The sequence below is a fragment of the Cupressus sempervirens genome, chromosome 8 (genome assembly GCF_028749045.1).
Source record: "Cupressus sempervirens isolate cs-2001-9-10 chromosome 8, ASM2874904v1, whole genome shotgun sequence".
Taxonomy (NCBI): domain Eukaryota; kingdom Viridiplantae; phylum Streptophyta; class Pinopsida; order Cupressales; family Cupressaceae; genus Cupressus; species Cupressus sempervirens.
In genome coordinates, this window is record NC_143125.1 from 752,295,704 (window position 1) to 752,307,200 (window position 11,497).

At 33.6% G+C, this 11,497-nt stretch overlaps 2 pseudogenes; one reads left to right on the forward strand and one right to left on the reverse strand.

The window, feature by feature from the left end:
- Positions 1–1,729: 1,729 nt before the first annotated feature.
- Positions 1,730–8,792, reverse strand: LOC149544608 (DNA replication licensing factor MCM4-like; annotated as a pseudogene).
- Positions 8,793–8,821: 29 nt separating this feature from the next.
- Positions 8,822–11,012, forward strand: LOC149544609 (cullin-1-like; annotated as a pseudogene).
- Positions 11,013–11,497: the final 485 nt, after the last annotated feature.

The window sequence follows — 11,497 nt, forward strand, 5'->3', positions numbered from 1 at the left end:
ACAAATGCAGATGATACAGTGGAATTTCTTAAGGTGGATCCAAATAAGCTTGATGTGCTTAAATGTTATTTGGGTCATGTTGGGGAATCAAATATGTTGAACGAGTTGAAGTTAAGAAATTTTCTGGGAGAACATGGAAACCTTTTAACTCTTGTTGATTCTTTGGATGGATGCCATAGTGAATTAGTAAATGTAAAGGTGTTGCAGCTTTTCATCAACTTCTTGACTGGCGATCCTAGTTATTTCAACATAACGCAGGATTTGCAACAAAAAAATTTATTGATGGATTTGCCTACTTTGGATGGATGGTTGGAGAAAAGGTTTTTAGGATATTCCATTATATCATCATCAGGTATTGCATCAACACATGGAATTGCCAATTTAGTAAGGGACTCAACAATTGCTTTCATAAATGCTCTTTTGTTACCATCATCTCATTTAAAATCTAGAGAGCTTCTTGATCATTTTTTGGATGCAATGCTTATCAGTCTAGAGAAAGCATTTGTGTCATTTTATATTTTGAGTGCGAAAGCCAACTTCAATTTCTTAGTTCAGTTGGAAAATGGTGAGCCTGCCATAAAGCATGTTGTCAAGGGTGCAATTAATATAATGGTCAAGCTATCTGCTTGCAAAATTCAACTTGAAGGATTGAAGTTTATTTTTGGCTACCTATATCTGTGTTGGTTGCATGTGGTGCTAACAAACATGTTTTGGAAAAGTCCATAGAAAAACCATGGTCAAATACTAGTTGTAGCAGTGGATCTGCTATTTGTAAGTTGAAGTCAAATGTTACTAAAAAGAAAACAGATGCACTAGTTAATCCAATCAATTAGGGAGCTCAATCTACCACAATGGAGTGTGATGCCACATCAGCAGATGAAGATGAAGATGATGGTACGTCAGATGGTGAACTGGCTAGTATGGACAAAGAAGATGATGATGATAGTAATAGTGAATGCTCACATGCTCTACTATTGCACCTACTATTGCATTACTAAAAAGGCTTCTATTTTCTCCTTATGAGGTAGTTCAAACATCCTGCAAGTTTTTTCTGTGATATTCAAATAGGCTTAGTTTGTATTTTCTTTAGGGAAAACTTACTCTTTTGGGATAATTGCATTCACAAATGCCTAAAATTCTTTATTTTTTGTTCTCTTCTAGCTTGGCCATGTCTTCCAGGTTGCTTCAGGTTCCCTTCCCAAAGCAAACAATGTTGGCAATAGATGATGTGATAGAAAATAACAAATCTTTGCCAGTTCCTTCAGACACAAGTGTTGCCACTAGAGGCAGTGGCCAGAGGATTATTGAAGAAGATACCAATACTTCATTTGTTCAGTATTGCTATGATGGTTGCTCAACTATTCCCATTCTTAGGCAGCATTGGCATTCTAATGTTTGTCCAGATTTTGGTCTATGTGAAGCCTGCTATGAGGTGATGGATTCAGACAGGCTTCCACAGCCTCACTCGAGAGATTATCCAATGTTAGCTATTCCAATTGAAGTTGATTCAATTGTAGTGGATGGTAGCGAGATCCAATTTTCCATGGATGGAATGAGTGAGGAAAGTTTATTGCAAGTGGCAACTGAAATCAATTTACACAATTCACCTCCATTAGATCCCCCAATGGAAACAAATGAAAGCAGAGATTTTCTTGTTACTACAAATGATAAAAAAATAGTTCACAAGGCTTGAAATGTGGCAAAACTAAAGCTTCAAATGTCTACTTATTCATGCATCATAGTGAAAACTTAAGTAGGTAATCTGCCAAAAATGAACAACGATAAGTAAATACAGTAGAGATTTTTAGAAGTAAAAATTATCATTTTGAATTGCTAAAGACTCTTTATAATTCTATACTTAAGATTATTTAAATAATTTGAATAGCTAAACTCCAAACTATAAATTTAAAAAATACAATTAAAACAGTTGCTCAAAAATGTTGTCAAAGAAGTTGAATGAAATTAGTACTATCAAGTTGTCAAAATTGGAGACTTCCCACATGCTAGCTTCTATGCACAGTTCTGAAAACTCAAGCCTATTAATGACCAAATTTTCCTTGTATTATCATTAGATGGGTTTATCATAACCAAAATCCTATCTTTACCTTACTCTCAAATCTGGACAATGACTCTATGCATAAATCTTTGTTGCAAAACTTTACTTTACACATTTTGATATATTAAAATTCAATAACAACTCTATAAACTTACCTTGGAGATTCCTATGCTTCTTCAATTTCATTCCCTATTCATTCTTGGAGGACCTTCACAACAACTTCTATATTGAGGAGAAACTCAACACGTAGAAACTTTAAGGCAATTAAAAATAACTCATTCCTCTTATACTTTGGCAAATAGTTTGTCATCGAGCTCTTGCATCCCATTAAAAGATACATCAATCTGCATGCTCAAAAAAAAATCTTTTTCATCAAACCCTCAAACAATGTCTTTCAGTTCCATTTAGAAAAATCTAACCATTATCCATTTGGTCAATCTACACAAACTTGACACTAATGATATCTAGCCCCAAAACTTGGATTATCTTTTCCAATATGGAAATCTAAGGCAATTAGTTATCTTGACCCTTGATTGAACTTTGGAGTAAAATCTCCTTCAACATGCATTTTTGTTTGTAATGACACCATGATTCGACTACATTTAACTATGCATTTTTTGATCTTGAAATGAGATGAACATGATTGTGTAGATGACTTGATTATTTATAAATTTGCTAGATTTGATACACACTCTTTGTTGGATTGTAGGAGGAGGAAAAATAGTTTCAAGCAATTTGAGATTGGTCCAATGGAAAGTCAATTGAAGGAAGAAAAATAAACTGGAATTCCTTGTGCCATGGTGGGATCTACAGCTTAGACTCTTAGATAATCGATTTTTATTGATTTTCCTGTCAAAAAATTTAGATTTCAGGTAGAGAGTCTGTAATCTCAAACATAAATTTGAGTGTTATAAAAAATAGTTGTACTATGTACTATGATAATTATATTTTCTTATCAAGAGTGTATTCATGACACTCAATTGCTTCAGCTCGGTGGGGCTGGATGTATACTAGTTGAAACATTTAGTTGTACTACATATAAATCTCAGTCTGTAAATTTAAAATAGTAGATATATATTTGAATAAATTAAATTTGCATCAGTACTATAGAAGGAATTTGCATCAGTACTACATCCGAGTAATTTCAAACAATCCCTATTCTTTCCTAAATTCTTTGGCTTGAAACTGACTGTAGGTAGAATTCATTAGAGATTATCCTTGTGATGTATGATGGTCATGATTGCTAGACTCTTATAAAGCTTTTGAATTCACCTCTATAATATCTTGTACATTGTGATTCCGTTTGATTCATAAATTTTGAATAATGACTTCCCAATTTGATAATGATTCTTCATCATTTTTTTTTTTGGTCTCTTTTCCTTATAAGTGCTTCAAGTTTATAATAACAATGTTCTACATCTTGAAAAATTCTTATGATCATATCTAGAGAAATAGCTAATAGCTATGTGTTTGCACATCTTGTAGTTTCTTCATAGTAGAGCATATGATGCATTCTGCCAAGTAAATTCATCTACATTATAGACTTTTTTAGTTTCTCCCTTGTAGCTATTCATAGCAAACCAAGTCTTCACAGCACCATGATTGACATCATTGGTGTGTATGGAAGACAAGCTGCTAATGATATTCAACATTCTCAATTGTTGAAGTCACCACCATAGAATCATCACTACATCAAGATTAGATTCTAATTTTTCCTCTTTATATTTAATTTAAAATATAGATTAAAATAAATTTCTCTTTTGATATTTAATTCTCTTTATATTTAGGTAACCACGTGAAGCTAGAGGGAGAGGACAAATGCCATTGTGAACATTAAAATGAACTTTTTCCATTACGTTGGTTGAAAAAAAATACCTTTATAATTGCAATTACTTTTTCCTCACTCCAAAACTTGATAGAACAAAACATCAATGATTCTCATAATTTATAATTATCATCCTCTTATCTGAGCAAGAATTATAAGATATCCATCATTACCTCGGTGGTTGTCTTTGTCATAGATAGTACACCCAGGCTTTGGATTCCTTCAATTTTTTGGATTTTTTTACAAGAGAAAGTACCCATCGATGTACTACAGAGCATGAAGCATAGGGCATATTAAAATAGTTTGCCACAACACACTGACCGTAGTTTTATCAGATACTTCAATACTAATTATTACAGTGGCCATATCATCCTCAAAACTTGTTAAGGTCCTCTTCACATTTTCCCTATGAATTGTAACAAACCCCTCACTCAAAGGGTTTCCAATTGCATTACGAATCTGAAATTGAAAAACATAACTCATAATGTATTCATTCCCCCCAAGAAAATGAAGCTAGAAATAGCTTGAAATTACCCACAAAAAAGAATTACTTACATCATTCAGGCTGACTTCCTTGGATCAATATTTGTGCATTTCCTCCATCAACTGTGACTGCATTCATTCATATTTGGTTAGGTGCCATACCAACAATTTTCTCAACACTATTTAGGGTAGTATAAAGAATGTTACCTTCATAATACAGGTTGATGGTCCCCCTGCTTGCATCCTTTCCATGATAAGAATCCTCAGTGATGAAATAAGATTGGCTCGTCTCATTCTTTCACTGGCTGAGACTCCTATGTTTATGAGATCCATGTCAATGGTCCCTGTAACCATGACACTCAAATGCATTTAGTGGCTTCCAATTAACATAGTTCTTTTAGAGTTAACTAATTTTGTGATGATAATGCATTCAATATACAACTAAATGAACTGACAATCCTCATTGCCAAAGATGCACAATGGTTACCAGTTGAACGATCAATGGCAGATTGTTGAAGTTCAACTTCAAGAAGCCGGAATGATTCTGCCACATCACATCTTTCAACCTGCAGAATTGGAATGTAAGATATATTTTTATTGCCTCAATCTGGCTTTAAAACATTCAAGAATGTAACCCACTTTTGTCTACATAGGATTTTCTTACCCACTCAGAGAATCTGATGCGGGCAAGGGCTTCACTTATTCTTATTAAGCTTCCAATTTGGCATGGAGTCATTGTGATAACCTATACAATTCATTCAGGAGAACAAGTTAACATAACATGAGAATTGCCCTGCATCTAGATGCATTATTTAGTAGAAGTATGAGATATAATATTACTTTTTTCAAGTGTGTAACTTGTAAGCATACTATACAGAAATTGAATTTGAGAATATATTGAGCTAACCTTCTTACTACTGCTAGGAAGTTTCCCTTCCTATGCATTTCAACATAACCACAAATCAGATCTTTTGTTGTCTCATTAGATATCTTAGGATGTATATGTTGTCTTGCATAAGTGATATATGAAGTGAGAATTGGTAGGTCGAATGCATCCAGCGTTTGGTCCTAGAATCATAATGTAGTTCACATAAAAAATATCAAGTCATTAGACCCCCCATTACTTACTACATAGTATTGACCAAATCAAAACTTACCTCTAGCTCGTCATAATGTAATGCAACAAGATGCCTTGCAAGGTGCCTATTCTTTTGTTCATTATCTTTATCAAGAACTAGGTAGATCAAATCAAACCTACAGGCATTTTTTGTGATTCTTTTATACTTGAGTGACAACAAATAAATTCTCCAGCTTGAATTCTAAAACCAAATATACTCCACCTGGAAAGCAATGTTGGAGGAAGTTGGATATTGTCAATCACTAAAAATCTAGGGTTGTAGCATGAACCACTAGGATTGGCACAAGCTAAAACCTATGTTCTTGCATTCAGAGATGCTATGATCCTAGCCTTTGCAATTGACATTGTTTGTTGTTCCATAACCTACTTCAAAGGAATGACTAGACATTGATATACAAGTCAACCAACAACATAGATTATGAAGTCAAGAAACTAGTAAAAACACATAATTTGAAGAGATCGGAGAAAAATCACACCACATGTAACATGCTATGAGCATTGTCTAACATCTTGTCAAACTCGTCTATGTAGAAAACACCCCTATCACTCATTACCAATGCTCCAATTTCTAGAACCTGTTGAGTTCAAAGAAATAAGCTGTTTATATAGAATAAAGTGGTAGGTAGCAATGGGGGATTAGGCAGCCAAAGAGCTCAATAATCAACAAATTCAGTTAATAACTTACTGTTTCACTAGTTTTAGGATCCTTTGATACATACGCAGTCAAACCAACCGTAGAGCTTCCATGACCACTTGTATAAATGCCTCGAGGAGCCAACTTATGCACATACTAAAGTAGTTGAGACTTACTTGTACCTAGATCCCCAACAAGCAAGATGTTGATATCACCATGAAAAGTAGCACATGAAGCTAGTTTTATTGCAGTTCCCCCAAAAAGCTATTTAAGAAGCATAATGGTTAACATATGGTTCAAAGAACATGTAACAAATTACCAATTAATCAAACATGAATGCAAAGAAAGATACCTGGCACAAGAGCCCTTTCTTTACATCTTCTTGCTCCCAAATACTCGAAGCTAAGGACCTAGTTAGCCTCTCATAGATATCGAGCATGCGAGATAGTTCTTTCAACTTCTCAATTTGGAAATTGGCAGTCAAAATTCAATTTCAAAGCTTGCAAAATTCATGTTATATACAAAAGGTAAAAATTATGAGTTTATACCTTAGCTTCATAATCAGCTAGTGACATATCACCCTCTTGAAAAGAGGCAAAAATATCACTATTGGTATCATGTTCCATTGGATCTTCGGCTTGCAATCTTGTCTTGTCTACCTTTTTCAGATGAAGGCAATCAATGTAGGTCTACACCAGCAAATGATTTACAAATTAGAATTAGAAATCATAGAATATAGCATTAAGGTCCTCATTTCCAACTTAAATGGAGTAAGATAGGCTTGAGAGCTTTGCTTTAAATAGAGATTTGACAATCCTTTGGTTTGGTCCCACTCTAACTATCATAGCTCTGAAAATCCCAATAACCTACAAAAAAAAACCAATGTCAACCTTCAAATGCTAACACTTGGCAATAAAAATGAGTGTAGAATTTGTATATCATGTAATGTTAGACATACCTTGATTCGATCACCAGGTTTGGCCACATCAACAAGTTTTTTGTGCATCAGCAAGTTAACAGTGTGCAGGATTTCCCCCTTTGGAATGGCACTAGGCATTTCTTGCAGCCTTACAATCTGCTTATTAGCAAACCTAACCATAAAGTAAAAGGATATAGTTGTCTTCAGAGTCTTGAAAATGTAGATTCAAATAATGTATAAACTAAAATCAACAAGTTCCTACCTACATCTGTTATGCATCAATGTCAAAGAATTCATAGCAGCACATTCTGGCATTGCGCAATGTGTAGGTTCATCAATCTGACCTGAGCATTTGAAGCATAAAATAGGATGTGAATACAAATCCAACAAAAACACTTTTAGACAGCAAGTACCATTATACATAGTGAAGCAAAGATATGAGATTTTTTAAAAAAACATGAAATACATTTGACAAAATTCAGTAGAAGATTCTCATGGAATATGAGAATAAAATTTGGTGTGAAAGTTCTCATACAGGGATTTTTTCACACTAAAAAAATGTGCTCTCTCATATATAGCTTTCATCAAGCAAACATCTCAATGTGAGAAGAACCTCATGTACAGTGTCCTATTAGTTCCAATTAAGGTTACAGAGAGCAGATCAACAGTGGTTGTGTCACAATAAGGAGTAAGATCTTATTTGCAAAATCCTAGAATCTAAAAGCTTCTAAGATCACTTTCATAAGCATGAATCTATTTAAAGCCGTAGATTCTCTGCCACAGTTTATGTAAAATAGAATTGAGAAACAAACATAACATACAATGAAGACACAATTAACTGTTATATTAAGAGTTTAATTGCAATCCAATGAATTACCTCTATCAACAGGTACTGGTGCTAGAGCATATCCACAAACAAGGCACCTAAAGAATGCTTCTTTGATTTCTGGTATAATTGAGCTGCACCGAATTATCATTCCTTTGACTGAAACTATCTTCTCAATATCTAGATTTCAAAGACAACAAGGCCCCCTTATTAGATTTTTCAAATAGCATTGAACAATGAAGACGCAACTTTAAAAAACATTGCCTACTTGATGGATTTAGATCTTGCATGTTAACAATATCTCTAAGATTGAATATTCTTGCCTGAATGCAATGGTAGTTATATGCAAGTCTGAGGCATATTTATGTGCATAAATAAACAAAATCTGAAACAACAAAGTCATTAAATGAAAACATACTATCTGAAAAAACATATTTTTCTAAAAATACAATTCAGTCACCTATATGTGCTTCTCCCACAAAGGCTTGAGGTGAACAACTACATCCATCAATACAATGTCAACAATGGCAAGAACTTCAGGAGGATATTTGACCATCTTGCCATAAAGGTCTTCATCATATTCGAAGATGTTCATTGCATCAATATTCAGCAAATCACCTTCAACTTCCATTGTCTAAATGAGAAATCAACTAAATGAAGTGAATACAAAAGCAAATGTGCTCAACCAATAATTTGAAATGAGACTAGATGGTAACCATAAGAAGCCAGCAGGGACAAATTTGAACCTATTCCAAGAGCCTCATGTATTTCCCCTCAAGGTCTGAAGGATCATCCCTAAAATTCCTCAAAAAGCACTGAACTGCTTGATTGACATCTTGAACACTTATGTTTGTGCCCCCGACAAGCATAGGGGGGTTGCCATCAAGGTCACCCTCAGAAGACTGGGGCATCTAATTATAATAGCCAAAAGAGGTAATTAATGTGTGTTTCAACAGAACATATTATACAAATTAAAAAGAAACGATTGACTCAATTGATAGGCAATTCTATATCCAAAAGGTTTCTTGGTACAAGGAAATATCTTCAAAATAGGTTTCTTTAATGTAGAAGGTACCAAAAGTTGGTACATAGGCATCTGCTATGCCAATTCCCTGAGGAGGCAGTTGCTTAGACAATCAATGTGGACCACCCATTGAGGTTTTTAGAATATAAGGGTTGTCTGGTATGACCCATTTGATAGGACCCCAGGAATCTCCATGGTTGAACTAACCCAGAATCTAGGTGTGCAGGCTAACATACCATTAATATAGTTTTAAATGCTTCTCACTAGCAATAAAGCATGTTTTATTAGCCCATTATTTAGCTGGTTCACCTTTATTACTTCAAACAATCTAATCCAATGTTTATAACAATAGAGTTTTGTTTATTAGAATATGATACATTTTCTATTTTGGTATGTCCAAGTTACATACTCCATATTCTTAATATATGGTTCAATTTCTTTTTGTACTAGTCTAGTTTTAATTGCTTTAAAATTTTTTAAATGACTTTTGTTTGGAATTATCAAGTATAGATTAACCCAGACTCTGCCAAAGGCCATAAAGCATGAGGAATGACAACTTTACACATTTGGAATTCATGACATGAATGAAAACTTTACACATCTAGAATTCATGACATGAATGACAATCTTCATCCATATAATGCTATTTTAAAATTTAGGACTTTGTCTTGTTATGTGTTGTGATATATAATTAATATTTGTCAAAATTACAGGAAGAAGCTTGCATAGAGACTTTTGTTTGATAAAAGTGCAAATGATGATCATGAAAGAAGCATATTGACAAAGCTGAAGCAATAGTGTGGTGGTCAGTTTACTTCTAAAATGGAGGGAATGGTATGTTGCATCATACATAAATAAATAAACTCACTTTGATTCTTATCAATGAAGTTAATCTAATTGTAAATTGTGTAAAAATCTACGTGCTTGTATGTAGGTCACATATTCCACATTAGAAAAGGAGAAGCAAGGGCATTTTGATGATTATCTTAATGAAAATTCTCAAGCACATCCTGGCATAGACTTGACTATGACAGTTTTGACAACTGGGTTTGGGCCGAGTTACAAATCATTTGATCTTAACCTGCCTGCTAAAATGGTATGCCTATTTTGTATATAGTATACCTTTTAAATTTTCCAATTTCTAAAGAAGGTTAACATTTTGACCTTTTCTACTTAATGCAGGTAAGATGCGTAGAGGTGTTCAAGCAGTTCTATCAGACAAAGACAAAGCATAGAAAGCTTACATGGATATAATCTCTGGGTACTTGTAATATTAATGGGAAGTTTTACCCTAAGCCTACGGAAATTGTTGTTACTACTTACCAGGTAATTGCCTTTTTGGTTTATTATTGGCTAACAGTTAGATTCCTTGATTCATATAAAATGGCATTATAGGTCATTTTATACTGATCATTATTGGGAATTTCTTCTTCCAGTTTCTAGTTAAGAATTAGTTGGGTAGGATAAGTTAAAGCAATGGTTAATGTCATTAATTGTTAATGACCATACATTGATAATTTGATTCATTTTCTACTTATGCTATCTGTTTAAAGGAAAACTAAAATTGACGTGTTATAGAAACCATAAATATGCAAAGTGAATACATCACATTTATCAGTGTCAGTTTCCTTGATATATTTGGAATTCACTTCTTTTTCCTTGTGTAACCTACTCTATGGTTATGATACGTAGGCATCAGCATTCCTGCTATTCAATGCATCTGAAAGGCTAAGTTACTCAGAAGTGAAGACTCAATTGAATTTGACCGATGAAGATATTGTTAGATTGCTACATTCTCTTTCATGTGTGAAACATAAAAAGCTCAATAAAGAGCCAAATACAAAAACTGTGACACAAACAGATGTCTTTGAAGTCAATTCAAAATTAACTAATAAGATCAGGAGAATCATGGTATGAACTCTGATATAACAAATTGTATACTATTTTTCCTATCTATTTTTAGCAAAAATTAATGCATGTGGACATCACATGGGAATTGGTTTCTACCTAATTGCAGATTCCACTCCCACCAGTGGATGAGAAAAAAAAGGTCATTGAGGATTTGGATAAAGATAGATGTTATGCAATTCTAATCAATAAATTATGAGTTAGTTGAAGATCAATGCTAATATGTTTTCTCATGAATCTTTTTCCAAGGTTTTGCTACTCTAACTCCTAGATTGATTTAACTTCATTTTAAAGTACTGGCATTTACTCTTGGACTGATTTAACTTCATTTTAAAGTACTAGCTTTGAATTTGTATTGATTAGATGTCATTTTAGAGTAGTAAAGTTGTAATATGGATAATATGGTAACAAAAGGTGATCAATGCCAATGGTAGTCACCTGGTGTTAAAGAAATCAGGAACATCTTAGAGGAGACTTGGAATATTGTATTGGCTATGTCATTTGTGGTTCTTCTGATAAGGTGTTAAATTGTTGATAGAAGCAAAAAATGTACTTCATCCCAGACAAATAGGTGTTGAAGCTCCACTTCTTGTCCTCCAAATGATTAGAGCTTTTAATATAGATAATATAGTAATCAAAGTTGATTGAATGGTATTTACCTTGCATTTAAAAAACTGGCAATAT